Source organism: Marmota marmota, unplaced genomic scaffold (genome assembly GCF_001458135.2).
Source record: "Marmota marmota marmota unplaced genomic scaffold, marMar, whole genome shotgun sequence".
NCBI lineage: Eukaryota > Metazoa > Chordata > Mammalia > Rodentia > Sciuridae > Marmota > Marmota marmota.
In genome coordinates, this window is record NW_025999960.1 from 20,215,107 (window position 1) to 20,227,577 (window position 12,471).

The window sequence follows — 12,471 nt, forward strand, 5'->3', positions numbered from 1 at the left end:
TGGGCATGCTGATGGGAATGGCACAATTATCTAATCCCTGCCCAGGGAGATCTAGGACACATGCAGACAGATGGAGGACCATGGGGATTCAGAACTGTTCAGCATTGTAGGGGCAAAGGAGACAAGTCTGCAAGCAATAGGCCAGACTTAAAAGGAGGTCCTAAAAATCTTTCCTCCAACAACTGCAAGGTAAACTGTTTTCTCACCTGAATAGAAGCCTTGGAAGAAAGAACCTGTACCTGCCCCTAACTGCTTCCCTGCTGAGAAAGGGCCCTGACCCTCCGTGTCTGGGTTTCCAAAAAGAAGAGAAAGTCAGAGACAGGCACTGAGAAACAGAATCAGAGAGAATTAGAGGTCCAGAAAGTGAGACCCTCAGAGCTTTAGTGAGACCCTGCCTTAAAATAAAAAGTGCTGGGGATGTAACTCAGTGGTAAAGCACCTGGGTCCAATCCCTAGTACAAAGGAAAAAAAAAAAAAAGCGACAGGCAGTTGCTGGCTGTATGTCTCAGGTAAGAGCCATGTGTCTTTGATGCCGTCTATACAAACCCTGGGCACCACCATGCTCAGCACCAAGCCTCCTTGAGAGCTGTCCCTGGCTATCTGTCTTAAGAACAACAGAAAATCACAAGAGACTCCTTGTTGAGGAGGCTTCTCAACTATCCCATTCACCAAGAGAGGTGTTACAACATGAAGGTTTCCATTTGGTCCTGGATATATCTTTAAATGAGACAGCACAGCAAACAGAACATTATTTACTGATCATGTGGATTAATAAATTTATCTATCTCCCACAGCCATTGAAATCTCAGGGCATTTACAAGCGATTTGTAAATGCCAGGTTTGCCACATCCTCTCACTAACTCTAGACAAGTTTCATAATCTCCTAGAACTTCGACAATTTTATCTGCAAAATGATGACAATAATATCTTGCAAGATTTTCGTGATAGTAAATATAATTGACATAATACACATAGAAGGAGGCCTGCCATATTAATTTTTGATAATCGATAGTCATCATCACCTTCATCATCATCATCATCACCATCACCTTCATCATCATCGGCATCTCCTCCTATGCAACTGAGATCTATATCACGTTGGGCTGGTGGAAAGAGAGACTAAGGCAGAGGCAGAGCAATGAGAAAAGGTGACCCATGGGGATACAAGCGGTACTGGATAGTGACTAAAACCATCAGAAGGAATTACTGGGTTGCATTCTGGAGTGTGTGACTCAGCTGGAGCCTGAGTACAAAAGGTCCCTAAGCAGAAGCATTGGGGACAGACAGGGGGCAGCTGATACTGTGCCCACAGTTGGCACAGTCCAACAAGATTTTCAAGGATAAATGAAAAAAAAATCAGTCCTGAGAGGGAGCACCGCTGAACCATGTTGCCCTGTTTTTGAGCAGCAGCTGCAAGCAGGGCTAGCAGCTGCAGCTGTTCTTAGAAGCCTGGATTCCCAGGGAAAGTGGGCATCAGGCAGAGCAAAAAGGAGGGAGAGGCAAGCTCGGGCTAAGGGCCTGGGTTCCCAGAATGGGAGATTCCACTGCACAGAAATGAGGGAACTGAGCAAGATGAGTAGGGTGTTCTGAATGTGAAATGATGTCCAGTATGGAAAGTGGGCTGATGGATCCATAGAAAGAGCAAGACTGGGGATTGGGACCTTTCTAGCCATTTATGCCCTTACACTCCTGTGTAAACGTGAGCAGATAATTATCATAACAGCTTATACTAATCGAGTGCTAACAAGGTACCAGGGAGTATTCTTAATCTTTTATATAAATGAAGCAATATAGTTCTTACTGCTATGTTATGAGATCGGCATTAGTATTCTCTACATTTTATACATGGGAATCTGAGACACAGGAGGTAAAGCAGCCCCACCAGGTTACCAAGTCTCAGAGCTGAGATTTAACTTTAGAACTATGGCTGTGGAGCCTACAATTTTTTTGTAACATGTTTAAAAAATTTTAATTGATTCATAATAATTTTATGTATTTCTGGTGTGCAGTGTAATGTTTCAATACAACATATATATACAATGCATAATGATCAGATCACGGTAACTAGAATATCCATCTCTTCAAATATTTATCATTTCTGTGGGTGGGGAGCATCCAAAACCTCTCTACTAGCTATTTTGAAACATACAGTTAGTTGTCGTCAACCAGTTACCAACTGTGGCATTAGAATATTAGAAGTGATTCCTTCTGTCCAGCTGCACTGCCTATTAACTGTCCTCTGTCTACCTTCTACTCTTCCCGACCCTTTCCAGTCTTCAGTAATCATTTTCTACTACTCTATGAGATCAAGTTTACAACCTCCATATTTGAGTTGTCTTTCTGTACCTGACTCATTTTATTTAACATAATGTCCTCCTGTTTCATCCATGTTGCTACAAAATGACAGAATTTTATTCATTATTAGGATTGAATAGTATTCCATTGTGTCTATGCACCACATCTTCATTCATCTGTCAGTAGACACCTTGGTTGATGGCATCTTGGTTATTGTGAATAGTGTTGCAATAAACATGGGAGTGCCTGTGTCTCTGACATACCGGATGTATACTCAGTAGTAGGATTGCTGAATCATATGGTAGTTCTATTTTCAGTTTTTTGAGGAACCTCCAATACCATTTTCTATAATAGCTATACTAATTTACATTTCCATCAACAATATCTGAGAATTCTCCTTTCTCTGCATTCTCCATTTGTTATTGTTTTTTGTCTTTTTGATAATAACCATTCTAACTGGGGTGAGGCTGAGCCTGTATTTTTATCCATTACTCTCAAATAGAGTTGTCCAATAGAACTTTCTGCAATGGCGGAAATGTTCTATCACACTGAGTGCTTGAAATTTGGCTAGTGCAATGGAAGAACCAAATATTTAATTTTATTTAATTATGATTAATTTAAATTCAGATAGCCTCATATAGCTGGGAGCCACACAATGGACAGAACAGCTTTAACTGCCTCCCCCAAGATGGATCTCCTTACCTCTATGGACTTCAGTTAACTTTTTTTTCCACCTAGGAATTGTGGGATTATATTCAGGGATGGAAATGTAAGACGATGGCACCAAGTTCCTTTTGCCTGTCCACACAAACATCACTATCAAGCATGACTCTCGTGCCTGCTGAGCTCGGGCATTCCTCAGAATCTGTCAGTCCAGAGGCAGTCAGCCCCTCTGGATTCCAGATGGAAACCTCTAAGAGAATTACAAGTTTTAGGCATCAGAGGGAAAGGGACCCCCTCACAGAAGCCATCTTATTCAAGTAATGTAGCTTTTCTTTTCCTCACACCAAGTTGGACCCCCACCAAGTCGCTTTCTCCCATTTAGTACCTCCCCTATTCCAAAGTGTCAGTTTGGAGGAATCCACCTTTTGCAGTGTATTGAAGTTTTTAACTGTTTTTTTTTTTTTTTTTCAAAAGCCCCAGTCCAAGTCATTTATGATGCACTGGATGTCTATATCCTTTTCAGAAGTGAGTAGAGACAAAAAAAAAAAAAAAAAAAAAAAAAAAAAGAAGTGAGTAGAGACAAAGATTTCTTCTAAATATATCACTGAAGAAGTCCTCTTCTATGACTACTAAAGGCCAGAGGTTGCTAGTTCCTGCAAACACACTGGAAGCAAAAGCTCTCCATATAATTCTCTGACTAGAGTTTTATTTTGGTCCTTGAGATGCCCTGAATAATTCACCATGGCATCAGCCTAAGCCTCTGAAGCTCCCGGGTCTCATTGAACAGGTGTTTTTCTAGTTGATTCCTTACTATATCTTACTCTTTCTACCTGAGTGACCTACCAGTTCCTCTGACCTCCTTTGCTTATTTTGCCTGTCAAATTCATACTTAGATTTCAAGATGCAGTGCAAATATCACTTGTCCTGGACCTAACACAGGCACCTCCCAGGCTGACTGAGATTCCTTTATGTGTGATCAAATGACTTCTTTTCTCACCCCCACAAAACCTTTGACTCACATCTCCACAGCATCTCAGTTAGTCCGCTGCTGCAATACTGTTTCTAAATCTGCCTCCCCTGAAAGCTCTTAGCTCATCAAGTTTAGGGAGATAAATTACAGATCACTGTCCCTAGCACCTTCCAAAGAGCTTGATATATGGCAAGAGTTAAATAAATATTCATTGAAGGTGCAGAAGAATAAATGACCGAGCTAGACAAGCTCAGACTCATGTGGCAGAGCAGATCTGTGCTACTGACAGAAAAACCCAAGGTCAGGAACAAAAGAGCCTGTTCTCTAGCCAACCTGACCTTTTCTCTTCTGAACAGAATAATCAAGGACAGACTCTCTCCACCTCATTCCCTGTCACCTCCATAAAAATCTGGTCATTCTAATTTTACCTCCACATTTGCCCCCCCTTCCAATCCTGCACAGTTCCAAAACACTTGGCTCTCTTTCCGTCTCTCCCAATTGTTCCTCTTTCTATAGCATCGGAATCTCATTGTCCTGCCTGCCCTATTCCCTCCTGACCTCTCAACTGCCCATTGTTATATGTCAGGGGGACCCGGTGACAGCTGGGTCCCAGCAGGGCAGGCCTGGCGTCCCCAGGGCATCCCTGGCAGGTGCTGGAATACTCAACAGCCGGCTTGATATCACCACCCCCTTCTCTCTTTCCTAGGTCCCCTGCTCCCTCCCATAGTCTCCAAATCCTTTCCTCAGGGACTTTTAGGGCTTGTGTGATTAGTATGACTGGGTATAGGCTTTATCGGAGAAAAAGATAAAAAATAGTTTGATCTCTGGATATTTGTACTCCTGTGTGTATCTCTTCTCAATCACATTTCCTATGTGTTATTAGCCTGCATCCCTGAAAGAATCTCCAAATACCAAATTTCAGCCTGGGGCTTTTCTTACTAGCTCCCTCTGCAAAACTGTCATGAGCACATCATCTGTGTCCTTCAAAGTTTATGCAATCATTCAAAGCTCATCTCCCCAAGATAACTCCTCTCAGTTCTGGTACCTCCTTTTTCTTTTGCAGTCCCTTTGACACCAGGGGCATGCCTCTGCCCCAGCGTGGGTCCATGGGTCCCCCTGTTCCTCTTGCTGTAGTTGGTTGTGTGTGTGGCTGTATCCAACAAATCTGGACCTATACTTGACACATAAGAGCTAAATGCTGTACAACAGCTATGTGTCACTTGAGTCCAGGAAGTTTACCCACATAATTTCATTTAGTTTGATCTTCACAATAACCTATTGCAGAGATCTGATCCTCATCTTACAGATTAGGAAATTGAGAGTCTGAGTTACACAGGCAACAGACAGAAGACCTGACTTGATTTTTGTGATTTTTACATTACATGATTTTTCTTTTAAAGTTCATCAAATGCTTAAATTTTATTAATATGTTTGTTAAGTTCAAGATAACACAGAAGCCAGAGACACCAACTGAATGGGAGAATAGAGATGTTTAGATATTAGGAAAAAATTCCCAATTGTAAAAGAAAAAAAAAACTGTTTATCTTCTTACTGAATTCAAAGAAGAAAACCAAATTCCTAATTACATGGGGATTGGATTAGGTAGAGATCTAAGAAGGAAGAGAGATAAAGAGAAACATATTTAAAATTTCTTTTTCTTTTTTGCAGTACTGGGAATTGAGCCCAGGGGTGCTCTACCATGAAACTACCTCCTTACCACCCCTCCCCTTCTTTAAATTTATTTTTTATTCTAATTTGTTATATATGACAGCAGAATGCATTACAATTCATATTACACATATAGAGCACAATTTTTCATATTTCTGGTTGTATACAAAGTATAGTCACACCATTCGTGTCTTCATACATACACTTAGGGTAATGATGTCCATCTCATTCCACTATATTTTCTAACCCCATGCCTTTTTATTTTATTTTGAGACATGAGTTGCACTGAGTTGCCCAGACTGGCCTTGAACTTGTGATCCTCCTGCCTTAGCCTCCCAAGTGGCTGGGAATACAGGTGTGTGCCTTGCACCCAGCTCATTTTAAAATTTCTTTATTTCTCATTTAAACTCTTCATAATCATATCTTATCTTCACCTCCACTGACACCAATACAAATGCCAAGCAATAAATAACCTTCATATTTAGTGAAGGAATTTTTGATTAAGCAGAAAGTTTAAGTACTCTCTCTTTTCTTCCTACCCTTTACACCTTGCACTCTCAAGCCCATGATCATTTTTACTTGGCAAAAGGGATTCTCACTAAAATGCACTTGATCCTTAAATGAGTCTGTTTATAAAAAATTCACTCCAAGCCTTCCAAAGGCTCTGATGTGTCTGATGATTACCCTCTGGGGTTAATCCCAAACTTGGGGTCTTGGCTATTGACATCATTCTCCTTGCTCCTCAGATGATATCACGAGGTCCTGGCCACCTCGTGAGGGTTTGGGGATGTGGGGAAAATGAAATATGGTGAACACTTTACTTTTTTCTATTAGAGATGGGTGATTTTCAGGCTCCAGGAAAGAGGATTGAAGTATTAGCCCCTTCCAGCATATTCATGTTGGCTAAAGGAGGCGGCCAAGCAACAAATGGGTAATTATTTAATAATTTGTTCTTCTTGGGAAGGCTACTGCCTCACTTGGGGATCAAGGAATCAAATGTTCAACTTCTCTTCTTAGATTTGAATTGTACCCAGAGGTGAGGAATAGGCAACTTGCTGATTCCCTAGGCTAAGAGTGTAGTTTCTGTAAAGATAGATAACATTTGAAAGCTAGTGATTCTGACAGCAGGAAGTGTTTCCTATTTCCAGATAAAAGTGTCTTCTGCTGTCTGTGTCATCCCTACATTCTGTCCCAATGTGAGACTGATATTTCTCATTCCTGCCCCAGTGCAGTGTGGATAAATGTGGTTTTGTAAACCAAACTCTATTTGAATGATCTCTGAATTGGAAAATATAAAATTCAGACTCTTTAAAAACAAACCCTCATCTCTCTCTTAAAAATGATTGTATTTTTTATTACATTTTTCATTAAAAAAGAATTCTTTACTTTTAAAGAATGATGAAGTCTTTCTTAAAATGAGTCAGATCTACATATCTGTAATTTTCCCTGGCTCTTTTCCAAATTTTCTTATTCCATTCACCACAATTGTTGATACTGGTTGTATACATATCATTTTCCTATGCCTCAATAGCCATAGCTTGAAAACAGGAGGGGTGGGGAGTGAATTTCTGTTTCTCTGTGCCTAAGAAAATGGGTCAAATAGTAATTGTGTATATATCTAGGGAAATGCAAGGTAGCATTAAACAAATTTGGAGCACAAATCTGTTCGTTCATCATTATGATCTGGATTGAATTTTATCCTTTAAGCTGTTTCTGTGAAGCAAAAAGCCCATTGACATTCTCGACTGGAATGACATCAGCAGAGGTGGCTCCCAAGTAGCCTTGGCATCCACTGAAATAAATCTTTATTAGTCATCTGGAACTTGTAGATTTTTTTCATTAAAGGGTAGGAGGAACACTAATGGGTGTATTCTTCTAGAAGAATGAGGTTAAAATAAGCAGAGGTAGCTGATTTGTCATCCCTTCTATCAGCTTTCATCTTCCTCCTTTAAATTCCACACCTTTGGCTGAGGAACCCCCCCAAACTTGGGAAATTTCCATTGTAGACTCTACAGGGCTTCTATATGTGCTGTTGGTTTTGATGAAGGGGATAAAAGTGGGACATGGTGCAAAATCTGAAATAAACCACCATTTGATCCAGCTATCCAACTCCTCTGTCTATACCCAAAGGACTTAAAAACAGCATACTACAGGGACACAGCCACATCAATGTTTATAGCAGCACAATTCACAATAGCCAAACTGTGGAACCAACCTAGATGCCCTTCAGTAGATGAGTGGATAAAGAAAATGTGGTACATATACACAATAGACTATTACTCAGCATTAAAAGAGAATAAAATCATGGCATTTGCAGGTAAATGGATGAAGTTGGAGAATACAATGCTAAGTGAAGTAAGCCAATCCCAAAAAACCAAAGGCCAAATGTTTTCTTTGATATGAGGATGCTGACTCATATGGAGTTGGGGTGGGGAACACGGGAGGATTAGAGGAACTTTAGATAGAGCAAAGGGGAGGGAGGGGCTATGGAGGTAGAAAAGACAGTAGGATGAGATGGACATCATTATCCTAAGTACATGTATGAAGACACAAATGGTGGGACTCTACTTTGTGTACAACCAGAGAAATGACAAAATGTGCTCTATATGTGTAATATGAATTGTAATGAATTCTGCTGTCATATATAACAAATTAGAATAAAAAAATTTGGTGAATCTTTTATGATATATCAGTAAATAAACAAAATGGGGGAGAATAGACAGATATCATGAACAGGAGAATTCCAAATAAGTTCTCTAGATGCTCTTCCCTAGGCAGAGCATTGCTCCCCAATCCTTAAACGCAAGCTATGCACAGTGATTTCATTTGAAAGTACAATATGGAAAGAGTAACTTGACAGTAGAGAAGTTTCACAGATACTCCCTTGCCAGGGGATCCAGGTTAACATCAACAGTGTTAAATGGTGATGTTCTCATAGAAACACACCCTTGACATGATGTGATGCAAAGGCACTTTGCTTCTGTGATCTTTCTAGAAACAAACAAAAACCAAATATAAAAAAATCCAATCTAATCATGGAATCTAATTAGAAAAATCTCTACTAAAAGCCGTTCTACAAAAAAATTCTGCAAAATGGTCAAGGTGATTAAAAACAGGAAGAGTCCAAGAAATCATTACAGCCAAGAGGAGCTTATGGAGATATGACAGCTATAATATAGCATTCAGGACAGGATCCTGGAACAGAAAAAGGAAATTCGGTAAAAAACAAGGAAAACCAAATAAAGTGTCGACTTTGGTTAATAATAACATATATCAATACTGGTTCATTTTGTAACCAATATGCCATTCTAATATAAGACATTAAGGAAAAAAAAAAAAAGGAAAACTGGGTACAGAATACTACATGGGAACTGTCTGTTCTATTTTTAGAAATTTTCTGCAAATCTAAAGCTGCCATAGAATTGTTTATTTAAAATATTAAAAAATGAGAGTGGGAATAAAGATTATGCAAACCCAAAGAATTGTCTGCTGAGAGGAAGGCTTTCCATTTCTGAAGGTGTCAGAGGAGAGGGCCATTGAACTATGTCCCCATGAGGACAATGCAAGAATTGGAGGACCTGCAGTTAAAGGAGGTGATTGAACTTTCTAGCTGTCAGACTTCAGATATGTCAACTTTAAGGCTTCTTTTCAGGGAAGGGGCCAATGTCTCCATGTGGCTGTGCTCAGGGGGAAGGATGGGATAACACTGCTCTTCTGGGTAGCCAGAGGTGAGCCTTTGGGGATGGCAGCTCATTGGATCAGGTAACATGTCTGAGGTTCAAGGAAAAGACTGAAGTCTGTTTCTAGCTGCTCCTCTGTTTCCAGACAACCCACTCACCTATATCAATGATAGCATTTACCTCTAGAATGCAAGGGAGGACTTCTAATTACCCAGGCTTGTTAGTAAGTGCAACAACAGCATTAAGTATCATTTGGTATTTGTACAGTGTTTTGCATCACCTAGGCATTCAATAACTTATAGGGTTATTTTTTTAAATAAATTTCTAATTTATGCAATACCTTGTCTTACTTATTTTACCCTCAGAATGACTCTGAAGCTAGGCAGTGGACATGAACAGTGGGACCTCAAACCCTCATCCCTGAGCACCGCCTGGCATACGTCTGAGGTCCTTTCTTCTCTGGATGACAGAATTTAGTCTATGAGCTGATCAAACCAACATGTGTTGCACCACCCAAGTGTCTGTGTTTTTCTTCCCTCAAAGGCCTCCTTTATCTAGGGCATATGGGGACATATGGGGAATGAGGGTAGATAGCATTACCTCATACCCCTCTATAATCATCCTCTTGGTAATTGTGCTTCAGGATTAGGTATTCCAGTTCATCCCAGTTTGCAACAGAGCCTTGTCTTATTTTGTTTGTGCTAAATAACAATATAACTTAGACTGGGTAATTTATAAACAGCATGAATTTATTGCTCACAGTTTTGGAGGCTAGAAGTCTAACATCACGGGAGCAGCAAATTCAGTGTCTGGTGAAGGTTTGTTCTTTGCTTTAAAGCAGAGCTCTCCAGTTGTGGCCTTCCATGGAGGACAAAGAGGCTCCTCAACCCTCTTTTATAAGGAGTGTAATCCCCTCCATGACAGTGGATCTCTCAGGACCTAATAATCTCCAAAGAGCCCCATCCTCTTAATACTATCACATTGAGTCTTAAGTTCCAATATATGAATTTTGGAGGACATAGACATTTAGACCATAGGTGGTTTCATCTGTCATTTCAGAGGTCATTGCTAGGGACTCATGGAAACTCCTGTGGATTGATAACAGAGAGACTACATAGGTTGCACTTTTCTCTACTCTTGTGTACCTTCCTTCTAAAGATTTAAAGTGCCAGCCTGGAGGTGCATGCCTGTAATTCCAGTGTCTCAGGAGGTTAAGGCAGGAGGATTCTAAGTCCAAAGCCAGCCTTAGTAAGTTAGTGAGGCCATAAACAGCTCAGTGAGACCCTGTCTCTAAATAAAGTATAAAAAAGGGCTGGGGATGTGACTCAGTGATTAAGTGCTCCTCGGTTCAATCCCTGGTACCAAAAAAAAAAAAATTTAAAGTAAGATAAACATAACACTAAGGGGGAGATTGTTCACTTTGTTCATTATGAACAAGTGTTCTCATAGGCTACAGGAAAGATGTTCCAAAGTAAGTCACCAAATGCCCTGTTCTGAGTATTCATAGTTCTAAACTCATTCCTCATCCTGTGTCTATGAGATGAATTATGTTTTCTCTCCAGCTTTGTGTACATCCTCTTCTTACCAACACGAGCTATTTTTAATCTAGGATCTACCTTCTTTGCCTACCAGCACACAAAATCAATTCTACTTTTATTGAGTCTATAATAACATCTCAAAGTCTCTAAAAAGTCAGTTTATGAAAATTTGAAAGTTTTTCATAGTATGAAGTTTGGGCACAGATACTCCAAAGCAAGATTCTTAAAAATCCTTCCAAGAGTCATGTTATGACACACATTTAAATTATTCCAATGATCATTAATTAACTGTTGGGTATATACCATTTAAGTTACTATGTATATAAACACACAGGTTTCCTCAGACAAACAAGAATTCTCAGAATGAGAAGAGATTATCAGAAGGGAGAAAAATCCATATATTTTCTGTTTGGGCCTGCTTTTTTCCTGTCAAGATTATTGCTAGCTTATTTACATGCTTTTCACTACCTTTCTAACAGACACAACACATATTCAAACTTACTTCCCTCAGATATACCAGGAATAAGAAATATGCCTAGTTCTGTATTATGTACCTATACGTTTTAGCTTGGGGAGGGGGGTGGAATGCAGTTTAGGCTTGAGCATCTTCCTTCAACCTGGAGGCTGGGGTGGGGCTGAGCAGCAGGTGGGGTGCCTGCCTTCAACTCTACTACTAAGTGCCTTTGGATTTTGCTACCTCACTTAACTTGCTCTGTGACCTAGGCAAAATCCACTGAATGTCTCTGGGTCTTCGTTTATTAAATAAAGATAGAAATGCTCTTCAGCTCTGAGTTTTATGAGAATCACAAGTGACATGTGCTTACAGCAACCCTTCTCCCTTCTCACCTTCTTTCTTTTTCTTCTCTTCTCTTCTACTGGTTAAGATCTTGTAGCAAAGAAGGACCAGTCAGGTCAAGCAGAGAGTCGTGAACACATAGGAGGTATATATTCTATCAGAGATTTTTTCAATTCCACATTAATTCTGAAAGACTTCAGTTAATATAGCCAAAGAGCCCTCATTTTCTACCCTGATATCGTGGAATAACATGCCCTGTTACAGGGCATGATCTCCAATTCAAATAATCTTCTCCCTTCTACACTTGACCTAGAGTCTTGAGGCAGAAGCACACTTAGAAACTTATTCTGTTATCAACGAACACCACCATCTTAGGTAATTTTCAATCTTAATAAAGAACCTAAAAAATAAAATCTCATGAATTAACTCTAATATAATCAGCTTCCAAAATTTACACTGAAGAATGTAGTTCCCCCAAAGTTTATACAGGTTTAGATGAGTTTAAATCTAGTTAACTTGTCTCTGACTTCTAGATCCTAAATTGAGGTGCCACAGGAGAGGAACTGGCCCTGGGAAGGGAGAGGTGACTGTCTTCCCTGGCCCAGGTAAACGTTGAGAGAAAGGCAACCTTGACGTAGTGCAATTCCAATGGACTGCACTGCTGTTTGAAAGTCTGACACTGAGTTGATTGCTGAGCTTTTATAGGTTTTATTAGACAGAAAATAAATTATTCTTTATCTACATTTGTCAGAGGGAAAAAACAAAACAAAACAAAAGACCAAAGATGCCAGAATCTTGAGGAAGTATTTAGGGAAGGATGAGAAAAACAAGTTTCATAGGAAAAGGGTACAGGATCAATTT